We start from the raw sequence: 13,360 nt of genomic DNA on the forward strand, positions 1-13,360 counted from the left end.
TTCAGGATCAGGACATTCCAGACTTCATCACCCATCAACTTGACCTCACTCAAGCAGGACATGCTATCCAGGTGATCCCCTTGGCGACCCTCGAAAGTTAAAGGCTAACGGACAAAACCCTAAAAGACCTAAAAAACAAACCCTAGAAAGCAAAAAGTAGGGGTCCCCATTTGCAATGGGGCGATGTGTGAAATGGTCACAACACATCTGAATTTGATATGAAAGATCTAGGTCTATTGCACTATTTCCTTGGTTTAGAAGTATGGCAAAAATCTAATGGAATCATTTTAAGTCAAGGAAAGTATACCATTGACATTCTGAAAAGGTTTGGAATGATGGATTGTAAATCCATGGTTACACCTATGGAAACAAACTTGCATAAGTTAAGAGAAGATGCAGCTTATTCAGACTTGGCATATCCCACTCTTTACAAGCAAATGATTGGGTCCTTGATGTACTTGGTCAACACTAGACCAGATATTTGTTATGCAGTGAGTGCACTTAGTCAGTTCATGAGTGAACCAAGACAAATACATCTAGTTGTGGCAAAGCATATTTTGAGATACCTGCGTGGCACAATTGGACATGGTTTAAAATATAATGATGTGGACCTAAACCTTCGTGGGTATACTGATTCTGATTGGATTGGGAGTGCAATTGATCGGAAAAGCACATCAGGGTGTTGTTTCAGTTTGGGTTCGACTATGATTTCCTGGTTCAGTAGGAAGCAATCTTCAATTGCACTCAGCTCCACAGAAGCAGAGTATATTGCAGCATCCATGGGGGCTTGAGAAGCTGTGTGGCCCAAAAAACTTCTTGTAGGATTGCTTGGACAATCCTTAGACCCTACTATCATCCATTGTGACAATCGGAGTTGTATAAAGCTTTTTGTCAATCCCGCGTTTCATGACAGAACAAAGCATGTGGAGATTCCTTATCATTATGTTAGAGACATGGTGGAAAGGAATGTTATTCAGTTGAGATATGTTAGTACAAATGAACAAACTGCAAATATCCTCACCAAGCCTCTTTCTAGAATGAAGTTTGCATACTTTCGAGGTAAGCTTGGTATGGTAGAAAATGTAGCTCTAGCTGAGATTGAGTCTCAGCAACATTGATTTGTTTTAATAGTACTAATGTATTCTCTAAGATGTTTAAAGTGTAAACTCTTATTAATTTGATATGGTTCATGATTAGTGTCATGTGTGTGACTCCATGACTACTTTGGTTCAGTGCTTGATGAGCCCTTATGAACATTATTGTGAGGTGATGATCTCTCAATGATGAACACTCGTGCTTCTGATCATTATTGTAAGGTGACGATTTTACGATATTGATTGATCATACCATTATGATGGATATCATGAGACGTGATATTTATGGATATGTCATAATGGTTTATATCTCTAGTAGTAATATCTATGGATATGCCATAATGGTGGATATCATGAGACGTGATATCTGTGGACAAGCCATGATGGTGGATATTACATAAAGAGATATTCATGGTGGATTTCATGTGACATGAAATCCGTGGACATGCCATTTAGTAATTTTTTTAGATATACCATGATGGTGGATATCATGAGATGTGATATCCGTGGACAAGCCATAATGGTGAATATGATCCAAAGAGACATTTATGGTGGATATCATGTGACTTGATATCCATGGACATGCCATAAATACTTGATATCACAGTGAGGTGATATCTTCCTCTTACACATACAGTGAGGCTACTCATACCATCACCATAAGGTGATGCATCTTACTAAAGGTTAGAAGGATTCCTCCCTAGCTAAGAGGGAGTGTTGAAGATATGTAGCTTCAGTCGGATTCCTTTGACCGATTTAATCAAATGTCCAAGTGGCCTATTGGCCTTGGACATTTGTATTATTATCCCTATCCTCTACCTACTGCAGATCAGTATTTTGATTATTGATGACAATATTACATTATGATTATTATTGATTTGCATTATAATCATAATTTAATATCATGATCGATTATTACTGCTGTGTACCATTATTGATTACATTATAATTGTTTGATTAACTATCGGTGCTTATACACATCGCCGATTCTATATGTAATCGGTAATAGTCTTTATTACCAATTACATATATAATCGGTCAATTGTTATACCGATTGTTATTGCATTATAATCTATCAATTTGTTATCGCTGATCAAAGATTATTGTGGACTCACATAGAGTCACGACTCTGTGAAACCATGTCGGTTTCATATAGAGTCGTGACCCTATGTGACCGTCAAACATATACATATATTATCGCACACGTTTCATTTGAAATGTGACCAATGAAAATCGATAATATTGTGAGAATACTCTGAGCGATAACCCTGTGACAAAATACTGTGCACACAATGTCAAGAATCTGATAAATTCGAATTGTGTATAGTTCGATATTTTTCTGCAGTCAGAAATTTATTAAGATATCAGTTATAGAATAACATTCTGCAAATTGAATTATACATCTAGAATACATATAAAATTAAAATCATCAGCTTTTCTAAATCTGATCCAAATTTAACAGAACCCTTGTATAGAAAAACAACGGTAAAATATAAAATAAGAAATGATTATTGTTAGAAAGAAAAAATGGGGAATATGGACCAAAACTCTGAGCCCCAAGTACTTTTTTGAGTGTTGTAGTTTATACCTCAAACTTAGTTGTACAAAGGGGCAAGGAGTTAATTTGGTCAGAATACTAACTAATTAACTGAACATAAAAGAATATCACATACTATATCATATATAGAATTCCATAATCTCTGTATTATCAATATCAATCAAGTACATTTAATTATCCTTATATCTCCTTTATATTATCTGTATTCATTCATTGATACATCTTTCTTATACATTCTTTATATATTTTTTCTTCATACATATTTCATACATAGTCTCTGTTGGTGTTGGAAATAAGCCACACCTGGACCGACGATGGACTGGTCCAAGAGGGGCCAGTAGCTCAGTGGTAGAGCACTCCAACAGCGTATGGAAGGTCCTAGGTTCGAGTCCTAGTTGGTCCATGTCTCAACATGGTATCAGAGCTAGGTCTAGGCTAGGAGCCCCAAGCACACGAGAGGTGTGGCTTAAGGGGGGTGTTGGTGTTGGAAATAAGCCACACCCGGACTGACGATGGACTGGTCCAAGAGGGGCCAGTAGCTCAGTGGTAGAGCATTCCAGCAACGTATGGAAGGTCCTAGGTTCGAGTCCTAGCTGGTCCATGTCTCAACAGTCTCATACTATTACATTCATTTTTCCTATACATATATCTATAGGATGGGATGTGACCTATCTATTCTATCCCTATCCTAGATCGTGTCTTTCAAATCTTAGGCTCCGCAAGTGCTTTGTGGTGGAATTCGGTCATTTTTTCTCAATCGTGTCTGCTTTGTTCCACTTTCCTGCCAACATCATGCCCCCTTTTAAAATGATGGCTTGCCATGAAGACAATTCTATTGTGCTGGAAGAATATCCTTATATATCTCCTTCAGATTGGCAAAATTGTTGTCCCATTGTGTTCTGGCCAATTGTAATTGCTAAGTTTGTACTTGGATCTGCATTAGTAATTGCTTTGCCTTTGGAAGTGTGGTTGGGATTTGAATATTTTGCGCTAACTGTTGAGCTTCCTGAGGACTCTAGTGATATGTGCCAACTTAGACTCACCGCTTCTCTAAGCTGATGAAATTTATGCCTCCTTTAATCTCTTTGATCTTGGAATTTTTGAAATTGTACATGTAATGCTTCTATCTCCACTCGCGATTGGCCATCTATATCTTGTAGAGCTTCAGAGGTGGTTGCTCTTTGAGTATGTGCACCTCTAGCTGATCCATCTAAGCTTTAACTGGTGTTATCATTGTTGGCCGTTGTAAACAAAATTGGTTGAGGGCATTGATATCCCCCTCAGTTTTCTTTAATGTGCTAATGTGAGTTTCAAGTGCAGAGTGTGTTGTAGCACGTTTCTTTCTTTCCTCATCCATCTTTGTCTTTTGTAGTTTTGTTGAAATTTTTTGTCTCATTGTTTCTTCTACAACTGCGTATCTTTGATAACCTCATCCATCAAAAACTTCAGTTGTATTGCCAGGATTTGAGAAGAGTCCCCTTTTAGTTGAGGAAAATTATTTTGAATATCCTTTACAATATCTTTCAAGTGGTCGGAGCTCTTTACATGTTTCAAAATCTCCCCCCTTGTCGTCTGATGTAGAATATCCCCTATTTGAAATTTGTGTAGGGGTGAGATATTCCTAGTGTCTATTTGTGATCCCACCAATGGAAGTTGAAGTAGCTGTAGTGATGCCACTAGTTGTATTTGTTTGTGCGTAGCTAGGAAATCTTTTATAGATTGCATAGGGAGGTGGCAGAGGATAAGGCTGTATATGACTGTGGAGGATGGGAAGATGTTGCCTTTTGTGGATGGGTGTACTTTGAAGAAGTTACTTTATATTTTGCTTCTTCCTCGTGTAGCTGTTGATAAGTGTTTTTTGTTGCTTTCCTTATTTTTGCCTGAATTGTTTGTGTGACCTTCGACTTCCCCATCATCAAGTTGTCCAATCTTTGCTTAGGCTGGAGTTCTTTGGTTCTTTTTTCTACAATCCTTTGCTTTTGTAGAGGCGTGACTGTAGGGGCTATCTCTCCAATAGCCATGTCCCTTAACTTCTCCCCATCTCTTGCTACTTTCTCCCTTCTTATCTGTAGTGTAGTAGACAAGGAGTTCAAGAGGTGGTCTATGAGGTCCTCTAGCGTTGTGTTGGATGCTACCTGTTGATGGGTGTTTGCCAAAGACACTTTATCCTCTCTTGAGCAAAGTCGCCTTTTATGCTAAGATTGCAAAAGTTCATAAAAGTGATTCCAAGGTTCTTGTTGGAACTTGTGACTTTATGATGGATATAGCTCATTTGGCTGATGTATGCTGGTTATCTAAGGGGGACTTACGCTTTTGTTTTTCTTCAATCACAATGAGGATTTGGAATGATGCACTCTCCAGGAATGTATGATACAAAAGATATAGCAATGAAGGTTCTCTTTTTGGGATTTTGGATCATGGAATCCTAAAAAGTGGAAAAAAGGATTGGGTTAGGAATTCTATTCTACTCCTAAGGATTCAAGAGACAGTGAATGATTGGGTGAAATCAAACCACACTTAGGTTCACCAAAAGAAACAACTAGACAAAGTGGGTGCAATCATACCTTGAATAATTATCATCAGATTGAACAATATTTATCTAAGGATCGAAGTTAAACATCCACAAAAACAAGCTCAAACTAACCTTAAATGATGAAAAGAAATCATCTATTCATTAAAGGTATGAGCAAATAGGATTTCACCACTAATTAACACTATCAGATCTTTCATTCACTAAACAACTTCGAAAGAAACAAATTCTATTCTATTTTGAAGGATGGGAAACCATGAAACTTCAAGACAACATAAATATTCACCATAGAATCAATGAATGAATTATTATTATCTTGGCAGTATTTCAGCAACAATTTCATAATATATCTCCTTATTACAAATGAGGGGGTAAATCCCTTTATATAGTCCTTCAAAAGGCAATGAGAGAAAACCCTAATTAGGGTTTTAAAGTAAATGACCACCTTTTATGCAAAAAGAACTAGAGTAAAGAGCCAATAACTAGATGTCAACTAAGCTTCAAACAACTCATCATCTAGAAGGAAGCGTCCCTTATCTCTCTCTTTTTTGCAAATTCAATGAACCTAGATGTCACTATCTCAAGTTCATCTATAGAGACATTTGGAGTAGTCTCATGCTTGTACTCCATGACTGTTGTATCCTTCTCACACTGACTGAGAGTCTTTTCCCATGCTGGCTTGAGTTCTTGAATCTTGTTCATGAAATTGATGAATATGGAAATGCCATCCAGTCGACTCCCTCAGAAAGAACTCATGTCCTTGAAAACGTATTCCTTGACCTTGCTCTCCAAATTATCTGTAGTCATTTCCTTATCTCCCATCTCTTGCGCAAACAATTCCTCCGTCAAGGAGAGGATTTGCATCTAAATTTCTTTGAGTATCCTCAACCGGGCTGATTCTTCATTTGACTTCTCGAAGGCTTCTTTTCCTAATAACACTGCGCAATACCATTTGGAGAAGTCATATTCTTCCTTTTCCCTAATCACCCCTCCTTTCCACGTACTTGGATTTGGGTATTCACCTTCTTGGTATGGATTGGACTCTCCTATCGAAGATTTTGTCATTCTTCAAATATTTCACACTTGAACTTTCTGACCTTTGATTTTGGATTTCCGAAGGAAATTCTTCCTTCTACATTTGCACTTGAACTTTGATCTTTGAAGTGAACCTTGGGGTCTGAAACTAGATTGCTTTGAAGCCTGAATGTTTGGAGTTTGAATGTCCTCCTCGATGTTTAGAATTGGAATTCTTCCTCCATGAACTTCCTGAGATAGGATTTCTTCTTGAACTTGTATGTCATAAATTGGATTTGCTTATCTTGGACCTCCATGCCTTTGGATGTCTTGATGTTGTCTTTGGATTGGATAGATGAATCTTTGATGTTTTATCATTTTCTGACTTGTCAAGAATGCCATGTTTTATCAAAATGTCTCCTGGGGAACTTCAATTTTATGTCTCCAATCACTTTTCTTCTATGGGCACATTTGAGATAGGTGGAAGGATTCTCCATTTTTGGGCACCAATTCTCCATGGTGGAGGATTCTTCTTGCTTGGGTGCACACGAAATGACACGGAGAATTCCTCCCAAACTTAGTAAAATTTCATCATTTCTTGCCTTTCTGGATACTTAGGCGCATTTGGAAGGGAAAGAAGGAATTTTTCCTTTCTTAGTGAATTTTCATCCTGTCTATGCCTTGAAAATGCTTGGGTGCATTTGGGAGGAATTGGAGGAAATCTTTGCCTTGGAAAACATTTCATGACCTTTTCCATTTCTGAGGAATTCCTGAGCACCTATCAACCCTGGAGAAGGAAGAATTCCTTTCCTTGTGAAGTTCTACCATTTCTTGTTTTGTGAATGGTCATGTGTGCTTTGTCCTGAAGGAGGAATTTTCAAACACTTAGCCAAATTTTCAATTTCCATGACTTCATGAATGCTTGGGTGCATTTTGGAAGGGAAAGAAGGAATTTTCCCATATGTAGTCAAATTTTTGCCATTTCCAAGACTTGGGTGCCTTTGGAGTGGCAGAGAAGAATTTTTGTCCTTGTGGAAAATTGCTCCTCAGAGTGGATTTTCCACTCTTGAGCCCACTTTTGGGCTAGAGGAGGATTTTTCCTTTTCGCCAAATTTTTTTGACGAGAATTTCGACTCCTGACCGCACTTTTGGCTTGGAGGAGGTTTTTTCCTTTTCACCAAATTCCTCCTTCGATGAAAATTTCCACTCCTAGGTGCACTTTTGGCCTAGAGGAGGATTTTTAATTTTCGCCAAATTTCTCCTTCTCCAAGAATTTCCACTCTTGGGTGCACTTTTGGCCTAGAGAAGGACTTTTCCTTCTGCACTGACTTTTTATGCTCTCCATTTCATCTTTGTTCTTCTGGACTTGAATTTGGATATTTGCTCTACTAACAGTTAATGTTCAGTTGTTTCTAAAAATAAAAATTGCTAAAAATAGAAAGTTTGTCCAAATGCAAAATTAGGTCAATCAGGGCCACAATGAAACTTTCTAAAAATAGAAAGTTCTTGGAAAATGCTCAAATTTCACTGGTAGGTTCTTTGAAAGATAAAGTTTTGTCAAAATGTGATATTAGACCAATCGAGGCCACAATGAAACTTTCTAAAAATAGAAAGTTCTCGAAAAACGCTCAAATTTCATTGGTAGGTCCTTTGAAAGATAAAGTTTTGTCAAAATGTGAAACTAGACCAATCGGGGCCACAGTGAAACTTTCTAAAAATAGAAACTGCTCAAAATAGAAAGTTCTCAGAAAATGCTCAAATTTCATTGGTGGCTTCCTTGAAGGATTCTCTTTTTATAGTTAGCCTCAGATATCTCTATGCTCAAGGTTATAGACTTCCTTTTTAAGTTTGAAGGATAAAAACCCTAAAATAAACAATACATGTTCCAGACAGCCAAAATTTTGGCTAATTCTCTTTCATTTCCTCATATTAGTTCTCAAGGTTATCTTGACACTGCATCATTCCATTCCTCTAACTGTGCATTCTTTGTTCTATTATTGCAATCTCTTCCTTGGACGATGATATCACCCATTCAATGATGTCCTCGCAACATCCAAAGTCTTGCTCCCTATAGTGTACCTAAAGAAAGACAGGGAAACATTGTGAAGTACAAGTATCATTCAAGTTCATAGTCAGCAAAATGCAAAGTTTGAAGGATAGAGCAATAAGCACAATGCATTTCTCAATACATTAAAACCCTAATTCTCAACTTGATGACAATATTAAGATGATATCTTTTCTAGGTTGTATATTCCTTAAGAATCCTTCCCTACTTAGTCACTTCATTACTTCCAAAGGCCAGAATCTAGACCAACAAGACCTTATATCTCATTCCTCAAGGTCGAGAGATGACACAGACTGCAAAAGACTTGGTTTATTCAACGAAAAGAGGGGGTCCCCATTTGCAATGGGGCGATGTGTGAAAACGTCATGACGCTACCATATACCCTATTTGGGCATGTTCTATGTTTGATTTATTTAGGACCGCCATATTAGTGTACTTTTGTAGTCATATCTAGGACCTCTTTGTAGAATAGGCCATTGTATAGTTGGTCTTCATCTACTAGTGGTGAGACCTCCAGGAAGGAAGTGTCCTCCATTCTGACTTGCTCCTCCTCTTCTACATCTACTGTTTGTGAGGAGATTTGCCTCTGTGCTTTCTCCTTTTCTCCTTTTTTGTTTCCTCTCTACACTCATTTGAATGAGAGCTTCATATCTTACTATTCCGATTGCTCTTTTTGGGAGGTGTAGTGGGAAGTCTTCTTTTTCTTGGCTTGCTACTTTCTGCTTGTGTGGGCTCTATAGGATGTGTGCTTGCTTAGAATATGCCTAACTTCCTCGGGGTTGATGTACTCTTCTTTCTGTCTCCTTTGGTATACCCCATTTCGCATGTAGTTTTTCCCAACTCTACTGCATATTCTTCTCTAATTTTTTTTGGCCAAATTATCTGTGTACTTTGGATATGTGGTGAAATTTTCTGCTTGTGGGTCTTTGGGGAGGCTAAGGATTGTAGTGACATAAGAATCAATTTCTGCATCTGTCACCTTGTATGGTAGTTGTGGTATCCATGATGTTCTAGGTTTGATTGCCTCCATGATGTTCTAGGTTTGATTGCCTCCATGATGGTATAATCTTTATCTATTGAGAGTACAATGTCTTTTATGTATTTGTAGATCACATCATATGAGATGCGTTCCCTATCTTGCAACTTCCATTGAAGTGATTTGAAGAAACCCCAATATGTGGATGTGTATGATGTGGTGTCATGAAAATGTTTGTCATGGTCTTGGATTTGGGTGGCCATCGACTGAGTGGTGTCCCATATATTTCTTTCAAAGGATGGTAGCTCATTCATAAAGTAAAAGGTGAAGTAGATAAGCAGGGTCTCATGCCTAAATTGATTGCTTTGTGTGCCAAATATTCTCCTGTAGCTCCTGCCATAGGACCTCACATAGTTTGATTTCTTTTCCCTCTACTAACATTTGATATGTTGCATGAATCGTTGTGGTGGTAGCTAAATCCTCTCGGTTTGTGTAATAGACCTTTTATTTTATGCCCATGGTGGCATATTTAATTGTTGGGTTTGTGATTTTTGTAATGTCCAAGCTTCTTCCGTCATAGGTGGCCCTTGTCAGCTTGGTAACTTCTGCATTTTTGATAGCCTTCTTTAGAGGTACTTCTCCTTGTGCCCATAAGCTGATAACTGCCCTAATTGCCTCTTTTTTAATTTTTTAGGGCCGGTCCAAGTAAAGGTAATTCTCATGAAGTTTGCTCAGTATAATTAGAACCCATTCCTCCTTTGTAATGAAATCTGAGAATTCTCTCCATACATCGAATTTCTTCTTGGCGATGCATCTATACTGGGGTAAATAGATATTTGTGTTGGGTTGAAGTAGAGTGAGCCTAAGGGCTTCAAATTTTGTGTGGTCTATCTCTGTTAAGGTGGTGTGGATGTCTTTCCTAATGTCTTCGATATAGATTACATACCGAGGCACCTTAGAAAATGCCCTTGTTGGATTTGTCTCTATTGCCTTATATGAAAATTTCTTATATTGGGGCCTAGGCTTTCAAGCATAGAAATGAGACTCGAACTCAGCATAGACTCAACAAGGGTGATTGACTTGGGACTCGGCAAAAAAACCGCAAACTCGGTGAAGTGAAAGACCCAAGAAATTTAGAGATTTTTAAAGATTTAAAACTTGTTTCATGCATCCTTTATTAAATAAACCTTAAAGACAACAACACCATCAAATAGAAGCTAATTTGATCACGTACACAAGTGTACATTGATCACATAAGTATAAATGCAAATTGTAGCTGAAGGAAATAGCAAACTTAGATATATAAATATTGTCAAATGGATACAAAACTCATGGAATATGAAACCCATGACATCAAATGTTCCAAACAAGCATCAAACATTAATTACTAGTCCATGGCTCAGAGGAACCTGCATCCCTCCTACGAAGGCATCTAAGGTAGGTCTTGGATGATTCAGCAGCCATAGTCTCTGCTTGTGACTCCATGCCACCCTCACCAACATCAATTGTGCCTGTGTCTGCTCATGCTCTATCCTCCTCCTTTTCCATGGCTACAGCCTCAGCCTCTTTGTCTGCCTAGTCGACCCAATCAAGGTCGTTGTCACTAAAGACAAGATACATAGCCTCAGTCATCCACTCAGATTCTGGGTCAACCTTCTCTAGCATGACTGGGGTGGAGTCATTGTCCAAAACTTGTCTTTTTCTAAGACGAAGTTTGTAATGAACAAAGACTAGATCATTCAACATCTCCACAGACAGTCTATTTTGCTTGGAGTATGTGCTCAAACATACTCCAATTGCGCTCACAACCGGAAGCACTTCATGGTTGGCTCAAAATGATAGCTATTCTTTGAAGATTGTTGTTTTAAGACCAAACATTTGCCACCATCTATCTAAGATGAGAAAAAGAAAAAAAATCAGTCTCATTTCCAGCTTAAGACCTTAAGTTATAAAATTAAATTATGCCCTTAAATTTTTACATATTTGCAATTTTGTCTGACTATCTTTGCAAATTTGACGATAGAAGACCTTCCCTTGTGCATTAGAAAAGGCTTCTATCTCGTGGTTATAGTGCTGGTATCACTAGGCGACATCAACTCTTTCACTGAGTAGAGCCCATTAAGAACCTCCTCATTTGCCTTTCAGGGGGAAATGGAATGTCGGATTGACTTAATAAGTGTTTGCATGGAGGGGCTTTTGAAGCTGGAGGTGCCATCTCTTATCAATGATCTCCCAAATGGTACTGGACTTACTCTCATCTCCTGCATAGACACATTTGATGGCCTCTTTGGCCCTGTCCATGCCCCCATATATGTAGTCCATTGCTAGATTTTCCCCATCAACTTGTAGGAGAACTACCAAGGGCTCAATGAACTACAAATATTGTGAAACATTAACAGTTAACTTTAAGTGTGAATGAAAATAAACAAATAAAAATTAAAATATAATGTAGAATTTATAAAATTTTTACCTTCACAATCTTTGCACAAGGGGCCCAAAAGCTAGGCTCATAAAAAATGCAATCTGCCACATCAATCCTTGCAATGGTCATAGCATAGGATGAGGAAGTCCACTCCTCACCAACAAACATACGCCTCAAAGTTGCCTTTGATCGAATCAAGGATTGTAATGTGATGAAATTGGTGGCAAATCTAGTGATTCTAGGACAAGCCAACTCCTCAGGCCCCATGTATTGCCTCATTAGGCTAAGGATCAATCCCTGCAGTGGTCATAGCATAGGATGAGGAAGTCCACTCCTCACCAACAAACATATGCCTCAAAGTTGCCTTTGATCGAATCAAGGATTGTAATGTGATGAAATTGGTGGCAAATCTAGTGATTCCAGGACAAGCCAACTCCTTAGGCCCCATGTATTGCCTCATTAGGCTAAGGACCCACGTGTGATTGTACACAAATTTGCAAATATTTTTGGCCTTATCTACACGTCTTGATCCATGGAAGCTTGCCAATATCCTCCAATATGAGGTCAAGGCAATGGGTGGTACATGGAGACCAAACGTCGAGGACATTCAAACTCCAAACATTCAGGCTTCAAGGCAATCTAGTTCTAGACCCCAAGGATCCAAAGTTCAATTGCAAGAGAGAAGAATAATTTACAACATCTTGAATTTCCTCCGAAAACCCAAGATCAAAATTTGGAAGGAAAAAACTCGAGGAATGACAGTTGTTGACTAGGAAAGATATTCCAAGGAGGTGAATTCCCGAACCCAAGTACGGGGAAAGAAGAAAATGATCAAGGAAGGATAATTTCAAAAGAGTTGATCAAAGTTAGAACCTTGGTCCAGATGATGCAATTTGGGAATATACTCCATCACAATTAGTCAAAATGGAATATTCTTCGTGATGAGTTATTGGGTCCACATGGCGTCCAACATGTTGAGGTGGTGCCTCGTCACCTTCTCTGACCAATCACGTGTTTCGAAGCCGTCATGACCATATTCATTGCATTTGCCACCAAGGAGAGGGATAGTGGGCATGCTATTTTAGGCGATGAGCTATTAAATGTGTAGTGGGCATGATGCCTCATTAATTGCTAGACCCACTACCTTGTGCGTCAAGGGTTAGTCTTGGTCAAACCCTAATTAGGGTTTGAATGGTGTAATCTTGGTCCTTGATTTCAAATCAATCTTGGCCGTTCATTTGTGGGGGGATCTCTATAAAAGGCGCTGCCTTCTCATTTGTAATACAGAGTTATCTCGTTAGAAATAGAGAACTCTCGCTCTTATAGTAGAAGTAGAGTAGGAGAAGGAGAAGACATTGTTGTAAGACTTGGAGAAATAAAATTTGATTTCATTGAAGATATGGTGGATTCATGTTATTTCAACTTGTTGCACGGTGTTCTTCCAATTTGTCAATTGTTAGATGAAGTACTTTGGTTTTAATGGAGAATGCGATTGTGTTTGATGAATTTCTATGGCTCATACTTTTTGCATCTTATTGATTATAAGTTCCAGTGTAAAGTTAGCCCGAGCCTTTTATATGGATGCTTAACTTCAATCATTGAATGTGCATTGTTTGTTATGATGGCGTTCATTATGATATGAAAATTCTTTGCATAACCCTTGGAAGATTGCACCAGTTCTTGTCGAGTTGTAGTTGATCT

The 13,360-nt window shown here is 38.3% G+C and overlaps 1 protein-coding gene and 1 non-coding gene across 2 annotated transcripts in view; both read left to right on the forward strand.

Annotated features, from left to right (window-relative positions):
* The window catches only part of LOC131070964 (uncharacterized), a 118,106-nt gene that overhangs the window by 46,706 nt on the left and 58,040 nt on the right, over positions 1-13,360 (forward strand). The gene's annotated exons all lie outside the window — the stretch shown is intronic.
* On the forward strand, positions 3,182-3,253 carry TRNAV-AAC (transfer RNA valine (anticodon AAC)). Its single transcript has one exon. It is a non-coding gene; the product is annotated as a tRNA-Val (tRNA).

This window comes from Cryptomeria japonica, chromosome 4 (assembly GCF_030272615.1).
Source record: "Cryptomeria japonica chromosome 4, Sugi_1.0, whole genome shotgun sequence".
NCBI lineage: Eukaryota > Viridiplantae > Streptophyta > Pinopsida > Cupressales > Cupressaceae > Cryptomeria > Cryptomeria japonica.